We start from the raw sequence: 12,368 nt of genomic DNA, 5'->3' as shown, positions 1-12,368 counted from the left end.
GTTCACGCAGAGCTACGAGAACGGAAAAAACAAAAGAATGAGAGTTTCCACGAATATGTGCTGCAGATGAAGAAATTGGCTACACGTAGTAATATAGACACGCAGTCGGTGATTCGTTATATAGTTGGTGGACTGCAATTAAAAGACGAATTTAAATACAACCTTTGGAGCTGTAAGTCATATAAGGAATTGCAAGATCAATACGAAGTTTACGAGAAAATAGTTTTGCGGGAAAAAAGCAACAAAGAGCATAAAGGGCAAGTACACGTAAACGAGAAGCGTTCGCACATTTCAAGCGAAAAGAAAACACATTGCTTTAACTGTGGCGCTACGGATCATATGCGGAAAAATTGCCAAGCAGAAACAAAGTGTTTTCGTTGCAATAAAAGTGGGCATATGTCGAAAGACTGTCCAACTGTAGCTGCTGCTGTAAACCTGGTTCATAATTCGAAACGCTGTAAAAACATAAAGATTAACAACGTCGAAGTAAGCGGGTTAGTAGACACGGGCGCAGATATAACTATTATGAAAAAAAGTACATTCGAAAAAGTTGGTGGAGGTGTGCTGCAAACATATATGCAACAGCTTCGCGGCCTCGGTACTAAATCTACAAAACCAATTGGGTGTTTCGTTGCTGAAGTAGGTGTTGACGTCTTACTGACGCAGCAAAAATTCATTGTACTATCTGACAAAGACGTTATGTATGATGCGCTACTGGGTTACGATTTTATTTCGAAGTTCAACGTGGCGGCGACGGCAGATGGATATAAGTTTTCTCCGCTAAACGTGGGGGAAACTTATGAGGATCTTAATCAGATAAGTATTTATAATGTAACCGACACAAATTCTCATGTTGATGTTCCTCCGCAGTACGAAGCCGAAATTCACTCCTTGATTGCCAACTACAAGCCAATCGATTATGTTGAGGAATGTCCAGTTGTATTGAAGATCATTCCGGATGGTAACGTTGTCCCGTTCAGGCACGCTCCAAGTCGCATACCATTCCACGAAGTTGAAGCAGTCAACAAGCAAATTGATGAGTGGCTTAGAGCTGGAATCATAAGACAGTCTACGTCCAACTTCGCCAGCCGCATGGTTATCGTGAAGAAAAAGGACGGTACGTGCCGCATTTGTGTGGATTTTCGAAAACTTAACTCGGCCGTACTAAAAGATTGTTTTCCGGTCCCTATAATTGAGGACGTACTCGAAAAGTTGCAGAAGTCGAAATTTTTTACGCTTTTGGATTTGGAAAATGGGTTTTTCCACGTCCCCATTGAAGAGAGTAGCAAAAAATACACCGCTTTCACAACAACAAGGGGGCTTTACGAATTTAATAGGGCTCCGTTTGGCTTCTGCAACTCTCCCGCCGTTTTTATACGTTTCGTTAACTACGTCTTCCAGAATCTAATAAATAATAACGTATTAGACTTATATATGGACGATATTATCATTCACGCAGAAACAGCTGATGATTGTCTTCGTAAGACAAAGCTGGTTTTTGCAACGGCAGCAGAACACGGTTTGAAAATCAAATGGCCAAAATGCCATTTTATGCAGGCATCTGTAAGTTTCCTGGGTCACTTTGTTAAAGATGGATGCGTGTGGCCAGGCAAAGAGAAAACGGATGCGGTTAATAAGTTTGCAATCCCAAAAAATGTTAAGGCCGTGCAGTCGTTTTTAGGCCTAACGGGATTTTTTCGAAAGTTCATTAAGGGATACTCACACATCGCCAGACCATTAACAAATCTACTACGTAAAGACTCTGTGTTTGCTATCGGTCCAGCCGAAGTCAAAGCTGTACAAACGCTGAAAAATTGTTTGACTAAAGAGCCAGTACTAAGGTTGTACAACAGAAATGCAAAGACTGAGGTACATACAGATGCGTCGAAGGATGGTTTCGGTGCAACACTATTGCAATGGTATAGCGGCCAGCTATACCCAGTATACTTCTGGAGCAAAAAGTCGACGGTGGCAGAGGCGCGACAGCACAGTTATGTTTTGGAAGCGAAGGCGGTATACCTCGCTTTTAAAAAGTTTCGTCACTACCTGTTGGGCATTCATTTTAAGCTAGTGACTGATTGCGCGGCGTTCAAACAAACGTTAAGTAAAAAGGATGTACCCCGAGAAGTTGCCTCGTGGGTGGTTTATTTGCAAGACTTCGACTTTAGTGTAGAACACCGAGCAGGCGAAAGGTTAAAGCACGTTGATTGCCTCAGTCGATACCCACAGCAGGTTATGATAGTAGCGTCGGAGTTGGCGGCTCGTATTAAAAAAGCACAGCAAGAGGATACAATGACTAAAGCAATCGCAGATCTACTGGATAGCCGACCATACGGAGCTTTTAAAATAAAAGGTGGGCTGTTATATAAAAATATTGAGGGTAACGATCTTTTGGTGGTTCCAAAGCAGATGGAAAAAGAAATTATTGTCGATGCTCATAATGTTGGTCACTTTGCGGTGCAAAAAACTATACATGCTATACAACAAAATTATTGGATACCACACCTGGAACAAAAAGTTACGCAGGTAATCAACAATTGTGTGAAATGTATCATTTATAATAAGAAGTTGGGTAAAAAAGAGGGTTATCTGCACGTAATTGATAAAGGTGACCAACCATTGCATACGTTGCATATTGACCATCTGGGACCAATGGACGCTACCTCAAAGCAGTATAAATATATCTTGGCAATCGTCGACGCGTTTACCAAATTTGTGTGGCTGTACCCCACAAAGAGCACAGGTTGCGAAGAAGCGGTTCAGAAGCTGGAGTCATGGTCTGCGGTTTTTGGAAACCCCGCATGCATAGTTACCGATAGAGGTGCCGCGTTCACGGCACATATGTTTTCCGAGCACGTAAAGGAAGGTCCCACGTGGAAACGGACAGATCGAAAGAGTGAATCGAACGGTTATGTCGATTATTGCAAAGCTCTCGGCAGAAGAACCTGCAAAATGGTTCAAGTTAGTTCCAAAAGTACAGCAAGCTATTAATTCACATACTCATGCGTCTACAAAGCGGCCGCCGTTTGAACTTATGTTTGGTGTCAAAATGAACCACACATGCAGTGATCAGATACAACTTTTACTCGAGCAGGAGCTATATGATGCGTACGACGAAGGGCGGCACAATTTGCGTCAAGAGGCGAGGCACGAAATCGAGCGCGCTCAGAATCAATACAAAAAGCAGTTTGATAGCAAATGAAAGAAGGAATACGGGTACAAGATCGGCGATTTAGTAGCAATACGACGCACGCAGTTTGTAGCCGGACGAAAGCTGGCTAGCGAATATCTCGGCCCGTACGAAATCACACAAGTTAAACGAAATGGCCGGTTCAACGTTAGAAAGGCGGCAGATGTAGAGGGGCCCTGTAATACGTCCACGAGTTGCGATAATATGAAACTTTGGAAGTATACAGTCAACAACGAAGAGCTTTTGTCATCTGAGGCAGATGACTAATCAGGGTGGCCGAATGTAAGTCGGGTGAGGAGGCACTGTGACAGCACGCATATACCAACACATATGGCAGCGCAAACGTAAAACACTCAAGGCGAATAACGAGCGCACAGCCTGAGTAAATTAGCTCGGAGAAAATCTAATAGCGAGCGGACAAGTCAGTCGTAATCAGCCGTCGACCAAAGCAGCCGTCGTTACTATAATTATTCGCTGTACCAACCTACTTTAATTGTAATCCACTTTAAACCATAACTTTAATTGTACTTATTTTTGAATACTCAACTTTGAATTGAATAATAAACGTTATTAATTGCATAACTTTACATACATACGTAAATTCATAATAATTTGTAAATTACATGTCAGTGTCTAAAAACGAACGAAAAATGGATGTTTTTGATAGAATTACTACCTTTTGAATAGGTAGAAGCTTATCTTCTAATTTTAGTTTCTCCAGGTTCGTCATAATGGTTTTGGGCACCACGCCTGTTGATAAAATGATTACTGGCTCTATGCTTACTTTATCAAGGTGCCATAACAAGTTCATTTCCTGAGCAAGTCCTATGTACTTTCTTTTCTTTTCTGTGTGTACGTCTTTCAAGTTGTGCGTATTGGGAACCCCAATATCAATTAAATACGCGCTCTTCTCTTTCTTTTCTAATAGGACTATATCCGGCCTGTTATGGGGTATACTTCTATCTGTAAGTATAGTGCGGTCCCAGTATAGCTTATATTCGCTACTTTCTAGCACTGCCGAGGGAGTATATTTATAATGTGGGACCTCTTCTGTAAACAGATTCGTGCGGATTGCCAAGCGTTGGTGAACGATTTTCGCTACGTCGTTATGTCGTGCTAAATATTCTGTTGCTGCGAGCATGACGCAAGCTCCTGTTATGTGCTGTATTGTTTCCCACTGCTGTTGGCACTTCCCGCATTTGTCACTGTCTATTTCAGCACGTACAATGTATTTTAAGTAATTTTTTGTGGCGATGACTTGGTCCTGTATTGCTATCATGAGGCCCTCAGTTTCCATAAAGATTCCTGAATTCTTCAGCCATAGGTTTGAAGCAACGGGATCGATCCCTGGTTGGTTTAATGAATGGGGGTGTCTGCCATGAAGTGTTTTCATTTTCCATTCATCAATGAGTCGTGCTGTGTGTCGAAATTAAACAGGTTTAAAGGAGTATAGTTTTTATCCGCTCCACATGCAGCTTGGTGTAGTGCTGTGTTCTGCCCTAAGAAATACTAGTGTAAGTTTGCGATCTGTTTTTTACAAAGATATTGGATATCTATCAGGCCACGCCCTCCTAGACTTCTAGATAAGTTTATTCTCCCCACTGCAGATTTCGGGTGATGTGCTCCGTATTTTGTGAGCAGTGTTCGAGTTGCTCTTTTAACACCTTCCAACTGCGTGTCAGACCATTTTAATACTCCGAAACTATACGTTAGCACTGGTATCGCAAACGTGTTTATTGCCTTAAATAAATTCCTGCCATTAAGACCGGATTTAAGGAGTGATCTTGTTCCATCTAGGAAGCAGTCAATGATGTTCTGTATCATGACATTATGATGTATTATTTTGGCCTGCATATAACCTAGGTATTTATAGGACTCATCTGCTTCTAATGCATTTCATTATTCGCTAAGGGAAAATTATGCATTACTACATTTCCGTGCTGAATACTCAGTCTTTTACATTTATCTAGCCCAAATGTCATACAAATATCTCGTGAAAAATCTTCGGTTATTTGAAGGAGCTCATTCATGTGCCGCTCGGACCCTGCGTATAACTTAATATCGTCCATATAGACGAGGTGTGAGACCTTATACGATGCACCTTCTCTCCCTTTTATGTTAAATGCATATTTGGTATCATTAATCAAGGTCGATAGTGGATTAAGCGCGAGGCAGAACCAAAGAGGACTTAAGCTATCTCCTTGTAGTATGCCTCTTTTAATGGGCATAGTGGAAATACTTTGAAGTCCATTTTTTGTTTTTAGATTAAGTGTTATCTCCCATGTATTCGAAAGATGTTCAAGAGTAGTTATTATGTTTGGGTCTAGTTTATACACTTTTAGCACCTCAGTTAACCATGAGTGGGGTACACTGTCATAGGCTTTCTTGTAGTCGATATATGCCGTATATATATTTCTTTGTTTGTGGTATGCTTGTTCCATTACAATGAAGTCTATAAGAATCTGCTCTATGCATCCTTGTGAATTTTTTACACAACCTTTCTGTTCCATAGCAAGGATAGTTTGCGTCTTTAGATGGTGGTAGATCTTATTAGCAATGCATGCTGTTAACAATTTGTAAAGCGTACACAAGCATGTTATTGGTCGATATTTCGCAGGGTCCTTAGTATCATCCTTATCTTTTGGCAACAGATATGTTAGACCTTTTGTTAGAAAACCAGGTATCAAAGTATTATTTTGTAAAAACACTGTATAAAATTGCGTTATATATATATGGGTTCATGTGAACTTCTTAATCCAGAAGTTATGGATGTTATCGGGGCCTGTAGCCTTCCAGTTATGGGTGTTTTTGATTGCTTCACTTACATTCCTCTCACTTACGGTTACGTTTTCCATAACTTCAAATTTGTTCGCCTTTTGGTATTCTTTCCCAATCCATGGAGCATTTTCATTATGTCTCACACTTTCAGCCCAGATTGACTTCCATAATCTTTCTACCTGGGATGTTTCTGGTGTTTCATCTCCATCCATATTTTATGTTTTTTTTTTATTATTTTGTATTATTTTATTTTAGTTTATTTCTGTTAAATTTATTTATTTCATTTCATTTTATTTTGTTCTATTTTAACTAGTCTATTTCATTTCATTTTTTCTTTATTTTGTTTCATTTTATTTTATTTTGTTTTATTTATAATTTTTTTGTTATATTTAGTTATATTTTTATTTTATTTTTTTTCTAATTACAATTTTTTTGGTACAATTTTTAATTTATATTTGTTTAGCAAAATAATGTACAAATATGTTACAACAAACAAAGTCGCCAAAAGAAACTAGTTCCAACTAAAATCTGAATACCTCTCCACGTGCTTTTTTTAAACACTTTTTTGGTTCACCACCAAATTTACGCATATGCTCATGTTTGGCACTAGATTCCTGGCTCTTCACTTCCCACTAGAGCTGGATTCGATTCGTTTTTTTTAAGAATCGATTTGTTCGATTCGATTCTAGAAAAAATCGATTTAATCGATTAAATCGAACCAAACAAAGTTTATTTAAATTTTGCTTATTCTTTGTAATAATGTACTTGCTTACGTACTTAACCAATTACACGATTTTTCCCCACAAATAAAGCTGGACAGTTCCTCTCTCGTTTTGTTGCCTGCCGACAAAATTGGAAGCATCAAGGAATGCCACATGGGTCTTCACTTGATCCTTTCATCGGAGTGAGATAATTAGTATAGTCTTTACCGAAATGTCATACTTTTTGCGTTTTTTTGAATCTTTTATTTCAAAATGGAGGGAAAGCAACCTTGGGAACATTAACCAATACACTTTCTTCTTTAATACTTATTATTACAATATGTATAATATTCTCGCTTCGTTTACGGCATTAGAATCGATGATCTATGTTCAGCGTCATTTAAAAAGGAAGTATTTATTACATACGTAAGATAACATGTTCTCAGTATACGTTTTGCAGCTTTTTAATCAATGAGATATATGGAACTTTCAATTGACAACATACGGAAATTTGTGTCTTGTTTTGCGTAGTTTCAGTTAAAAACTTTATGGAAGTATTTTCTTAGCTTAAATAAATAAAAAGGAATAAAGAATTTAATTGACGAAATTTCATAAAAATTGCCACTTCTGTTTTCGTGTTTGCTACTGTCTATGTCATAAAAAGTATTGATTTTATATATTTGTTAAAAGTGTGTTTCTTAATGTTACTCGTGAAGACAAAGCGTACCGAGGAGCCAAGCATTGTGTAAAAGATCTGAATCCGTTATCTTCGACAATCCTAAAGGGTTGCATATCTGTGGCAATCATTCTAATCAAAGCACAATCCAGTTGTTTTTTTCGCTCATCTACAGACTGAGACTTCCTTATGTTGCTGTTATTAGGTTGAATAAAGGATTCTATAGGAGCTGTTGATAAAAGACACTTCCATCAACGTTGGATGTTACCGCTTCAAGTGATTTAACAAAGTGGTTGTATTTCCACCTGCTTTAAATTTTTTCCGCACAATTTGCATTTCGTAGAATCAGACAGGAGATCTGCGAATCTTTGGATTACTTATAAAATTGAATTCCTCTTCAGGGTCACTTTCAATTGTCTTACTAGAATCTAAAAATGTGGTATTAATTAGTTTTCAAGGCAAGACACCATATATTCCGGTTGCCCAATATTAGATGGCGCTATACTGTTATGGCCATATGGCCTGCACTCAAGCAGCCCCGAAGCTTTAAGGCTTGTTGCGGTTGCTAACGTAACTCTAAAGGTAGCTTTAAGGGTTCCAGTTATGCTAATCATTGATACTCTAGTTTTTTAGTATACGTACTTTTTTGTGTAGATGTCCACCAAAAATGAACCCCATAGTAAAGTTTTGGTTTGAAAATTGCCGTAAATACGAAATGAGAGAGTTTGAGTGATAGGCCATCCTACCATCCTCTTGCATAAATACAGTGCCGCGGAGGCTCTGTTCGCTGAGTTTCCACGACAACTTAATATCTAGTATAACTCCTAGATACTTTGTACTAGATTTTTCTTGCAGTGTTACCCCTCAAAGCTAGGGAATTATATTCCATTGTCAGATTTATATTAATGGTGATTGATGTTATTATCAATAATTCTTTGTATTTTCATTACTTCTCGTGTTTTTCTTTCATTTTTGCAAAACAAAACTGGCCGAACGGATTTCATTTCATTTCGAAAATGTATACATAAGCCTAGATGCTACTTCTCGAAGATCACCTTTAAAGCAGTTCCACTAAGCCGCCTATATTATGTGGTAATGCAGGTATAAAATGCTAGGAAAGCTCCTGATAAAATTCAGCTTTTAATGTCATAAATTCGTCATTTGAGGATCTGGCTGCTAACGAAATTAGTTCTGTTGACTGCATATAAGTCTTTAGGACGTGAAATAAACAAGAAAAGCTAGAAAGATGGATGTGCTAAGGTCATATCTAGGTTTACGGTAGATAGCCTCCGTTACGAAATAGACGAAAAGACCCACGAAGCCCTTCGTAATAATACAAGCTCAACCTCTATACTTTTTAATATCGAACGGACCTGTAAAATCAAAAACGGTGCATGTAAAAGCTCTAGACAAATTCGTTCGTTCTAAGGGAAGGGAAGACATGATTTGAGATTGCGTTTGCTTCTTTTAAATAGCGGCTATCTGGCAAATTGTGAATGAATGATTTGATCATAACTTTAATCCAGGTCCCACGAAATCAGTGGACAGGGGAACGCCGCAGGGAGGGGTGCTATCACCTCTGCTGTGGACGATGGCCATCAACCAACTGCTCATGCGATTTGATGAGGGACCCGTAAAACTTACGGCTTACGCGGTTGACGTTGCAATTGTCATAAGTGGAAAGTGCCTTCCAACGATTAGCTCTTTGATAGATCGGGCGCTTCGGGATATTCATACCTGGGCATCAAATGTCGGGTTGAAAGTCAACGCCGATAAGACGGATATGGTCTTGTTTACAAAGAGGTACAAGGTCCCAAATTGGACCAGGCCTAAGTTAGGAGGGGTGACCCTACAGGAGAAACCTTGGACAAAGTACCTAGGAATCATCCTAGACAGTAAGCTGTCATGGAAGCTCAACGTGGAGGAGAGAGTGAAGAAGGCTTCAACGGCACTTTATGCATGTAAAAGAATGCTGGGGTGTACGATGGGCTTATCGTACTCTCTTTCTCATTGGGTTTTTACAGCGATTGTAAGCCTTATCCTATACTATGAGTTCTTGTTTGGTGGAGAGCCATACAAAAAGCAACCTACCTCAAAAATTAGAAGGGTATGCAGACTATCAATGCTTAGCATTACGGGAGACCTGAAAACAACCCCGAGAGGCTGCGCAAACGGCGGACGAGGCGATACATGTGTACACATATGGTTCGAAAGTAGTGGAAGGAGTAGGGTCTGCGGTATACTGTGCTGATCCGGAAATAAGCAGATCCTACAGGCTGCCTGATTACTGTAGCGTTTTCCAAGCGGTAATATTAGCCGTAACCAAAGCAGTAGAAACCCTGGAAGAAAATAGCCCAAGCTGCAATCGTGTTAACTTTTATATTGACAGTCAAGCAGCAATTAAGGCAATAATCTCGCACAGCACAGCATCTAAATGCGTGTTAGAGTGTAAGCAGTCCCTGGAGAGGATCGGGACTGGGAGAAGCAAACATCTATATTGGGTCCCAAGACATATGGGAATAGATGGGAATGAAAAAGCTGATGAACTAGCTAAAAAGAGTGCATCCCTTGAAGCTTGCTCCGTAGACATCCCAATTAGACTTGGCGAGATTAAGCGAAGGCGAGAGGTGCACATGTTGGACCAAGCGGGAAAGGCGTGGGGTCAAGCGCTGGGCTGTAAAGCGTCGAAGATTATGTGCAGGTCTTACAACCTTAGACTATCAAAGTTGCTTCTATCATTAAAAAGAGAGGACTGTAGACTCATGACTGGTATTCTGATTGGACACTGCCTTCTGGCGTCACATGCCTTTAAATTAGGCTTGGTCAGTGATAGCAGATGGAGGAAGTGCGTGCTGGAGAAGGAAGCGATTGAGCACGTTCTGTGATCGTGCCCTGCGCTTGCCAGGCTAAGACTTCAGCTATTAGGAGTGATACAGCTGTCAGATCTAGAAGCAGCAAGTGACTTAAAGCCTAGGAAACTTCTAGTATTTGCCAAGAGGACGAAGTTATTTTATAACATAGGTCCTGGTTTTTTATAGGGTTTTTCAGTTTGGTCGTTAAAACAAACTTCTGGTAACACTACGGACTTATTCAGTCTATGTGAGGTCCTCATGGACCGGCCAGTTCAACCTAACCTAACCTAATCTAGGTCGAACCATTACCCGAACTAGTTTCCTCAGACCCACTTTCCTAACATTTCGGGTTTATATTGCTACCAATACCTCCATCTCCTCAAAATTTATACTTCTGACAGCCTTTCTTAGTGGAAAAATTTTCACTTCTTACTTGCTTACTTTGCCACGTTAGCACCGCAGTCTTAATCTCATTTTCTTGCGATTTCGAAACTCCCTAAAAGTTTTCGCATACCCAGTAAACTTCAGTAGAAACAGGATATAACAGACAAATTTTGTTTTGTTGATTTTCCGGCAGAGTGGATAATTGATGTATATTCGGACGGGTTTCCGTCATGCTTTGTTGTTTGGAGACAAACCGGTTTCGGCGTTGTGCCATCCTCAGAACCGATTTTCATTCTGATATGCTGTTGCCGATTGTCTTGCATTTGTAGTTCGTAGGTGCATGAGCAGATGCTGTAGGTTCATTCCGAATCGAGGATGGATATTACTGCAAATTTGTGAAAAGATTAGGGGGAATGAGCTGATAGTGTTAGTAGAAGTTTGCTCAGCAACCAAACTGAGTATCCCTATCAGCAATGTTCGACCTGGGTGAATCGAAAACCAGCAGTGGGTTGGCGCACACGGATCGATCTCGGGAATGGGGTGATGGTTCACTCGAAATGAATAAAAGAAAAACGCAAGAGGATTTTCCTCTTTATAAAATGGTATTTAATTAGCGTGTAAGAAATTTAAATGATTACAGGGTATAACTGAATTTACTTTTGCGTGAAAAGTGGCGGCGGTGCTCCTGGGCGATGTGTCTCGGTTGGCGGTCGATCGAAAAAGAGGCCGGTTGTCCCGTTAATGACAACCGCTAAGCCGCGAAAAGTCCTCTGGTGTTAAAAAGAGGAAATCCACACACACAACCACCCCCACATATATGTACGTGTATGGGTGCTGACAACCTGCACACACACACAGGCATGTGTATGAAATGCATGCATGGGTGACGTCAATCAAGTAAAAGTTAGGCATTGGGCCTAAACAATTTGTGTGGCCGACTGAGGCAGGTAGAATTCAGTAATTCTAATAGTTTTACTTTCTCGGTGTGTTTTTTACTTTAGTTCGTTTATTGTTCTGTGTTTGTCTGTTGTACCGTGTTTCTTGTAAACAAGTTTTAGAGATTCAAATATTGTGTGAGAAATTGTGTTTCTCTGTTCGTTTATTATGCTACTGTCGACTGTTTTTTGTTTATACATTTCCATGTTTTCGAGTACGTTCAGACGTCGGTCATTTGATTGTACGTGAAAGACGTTGACTGTTTTTCAGATTAATGTTTGCGCCTAAAGAAAGTTCTGCATAAAAAATTCCGCGGAGCTAGTTTTCCTATATTCTTATTTGACTCCATGGGAAATCGATAAAAAGCTTCTTAAAATTAACATAAAATTTCCCCCCGCGAAGCTTGTTTGCTTTTGTGTTCATCTCACTTAAGTAAAATTATGATTATGGTCTTTTTTTCCGAATGGTGACATGGTCAAATGGAAACGTCTTCAATTTTGAAGGGCTCTAAAGTCAATTGGTCCTATGGCCACTTTAATTGGCCAAATGACCTTATGTCCAATTCAAAAGCCATAGGGTATGTAAGTTGATCTTATAACCTCTTGAAGTGGTCATAACGTTAACTGACCTTACGTCTTTTGACCTTGTGTCACACTACCATAATGTTATGGCATTGTCATCGGTCCTTGATACGTGTGCAAAGTTTCAATTAAACTTATGGCTATTTGAAGTGGTCATAAGTTCAATTGATTTAATGTCCTTTGAGCGCGAGATTCATTCTAAATATGAGCAATTGACCTTATGTCATCTCACCATCAAATTATTGCAAATTCGTCGATCCTTGATACGTA

Source organism: Eurosta solidaginis, chromosome 5 (genome assembly GCF_040869045.1).
Source record: "Eurosta solidaginis isolate ZX-2024a chromosome 5, ASM4086904v1, whole genome shotgun sequence".
NCBI lineage: Eukaryota > Metazoa > Arthropoda > Insecta > Diptera > Tephritidae > Eurosta > Eurosta solidaginis.
This window is presented reverse-complemented; position numbering follows the sequence as displayed.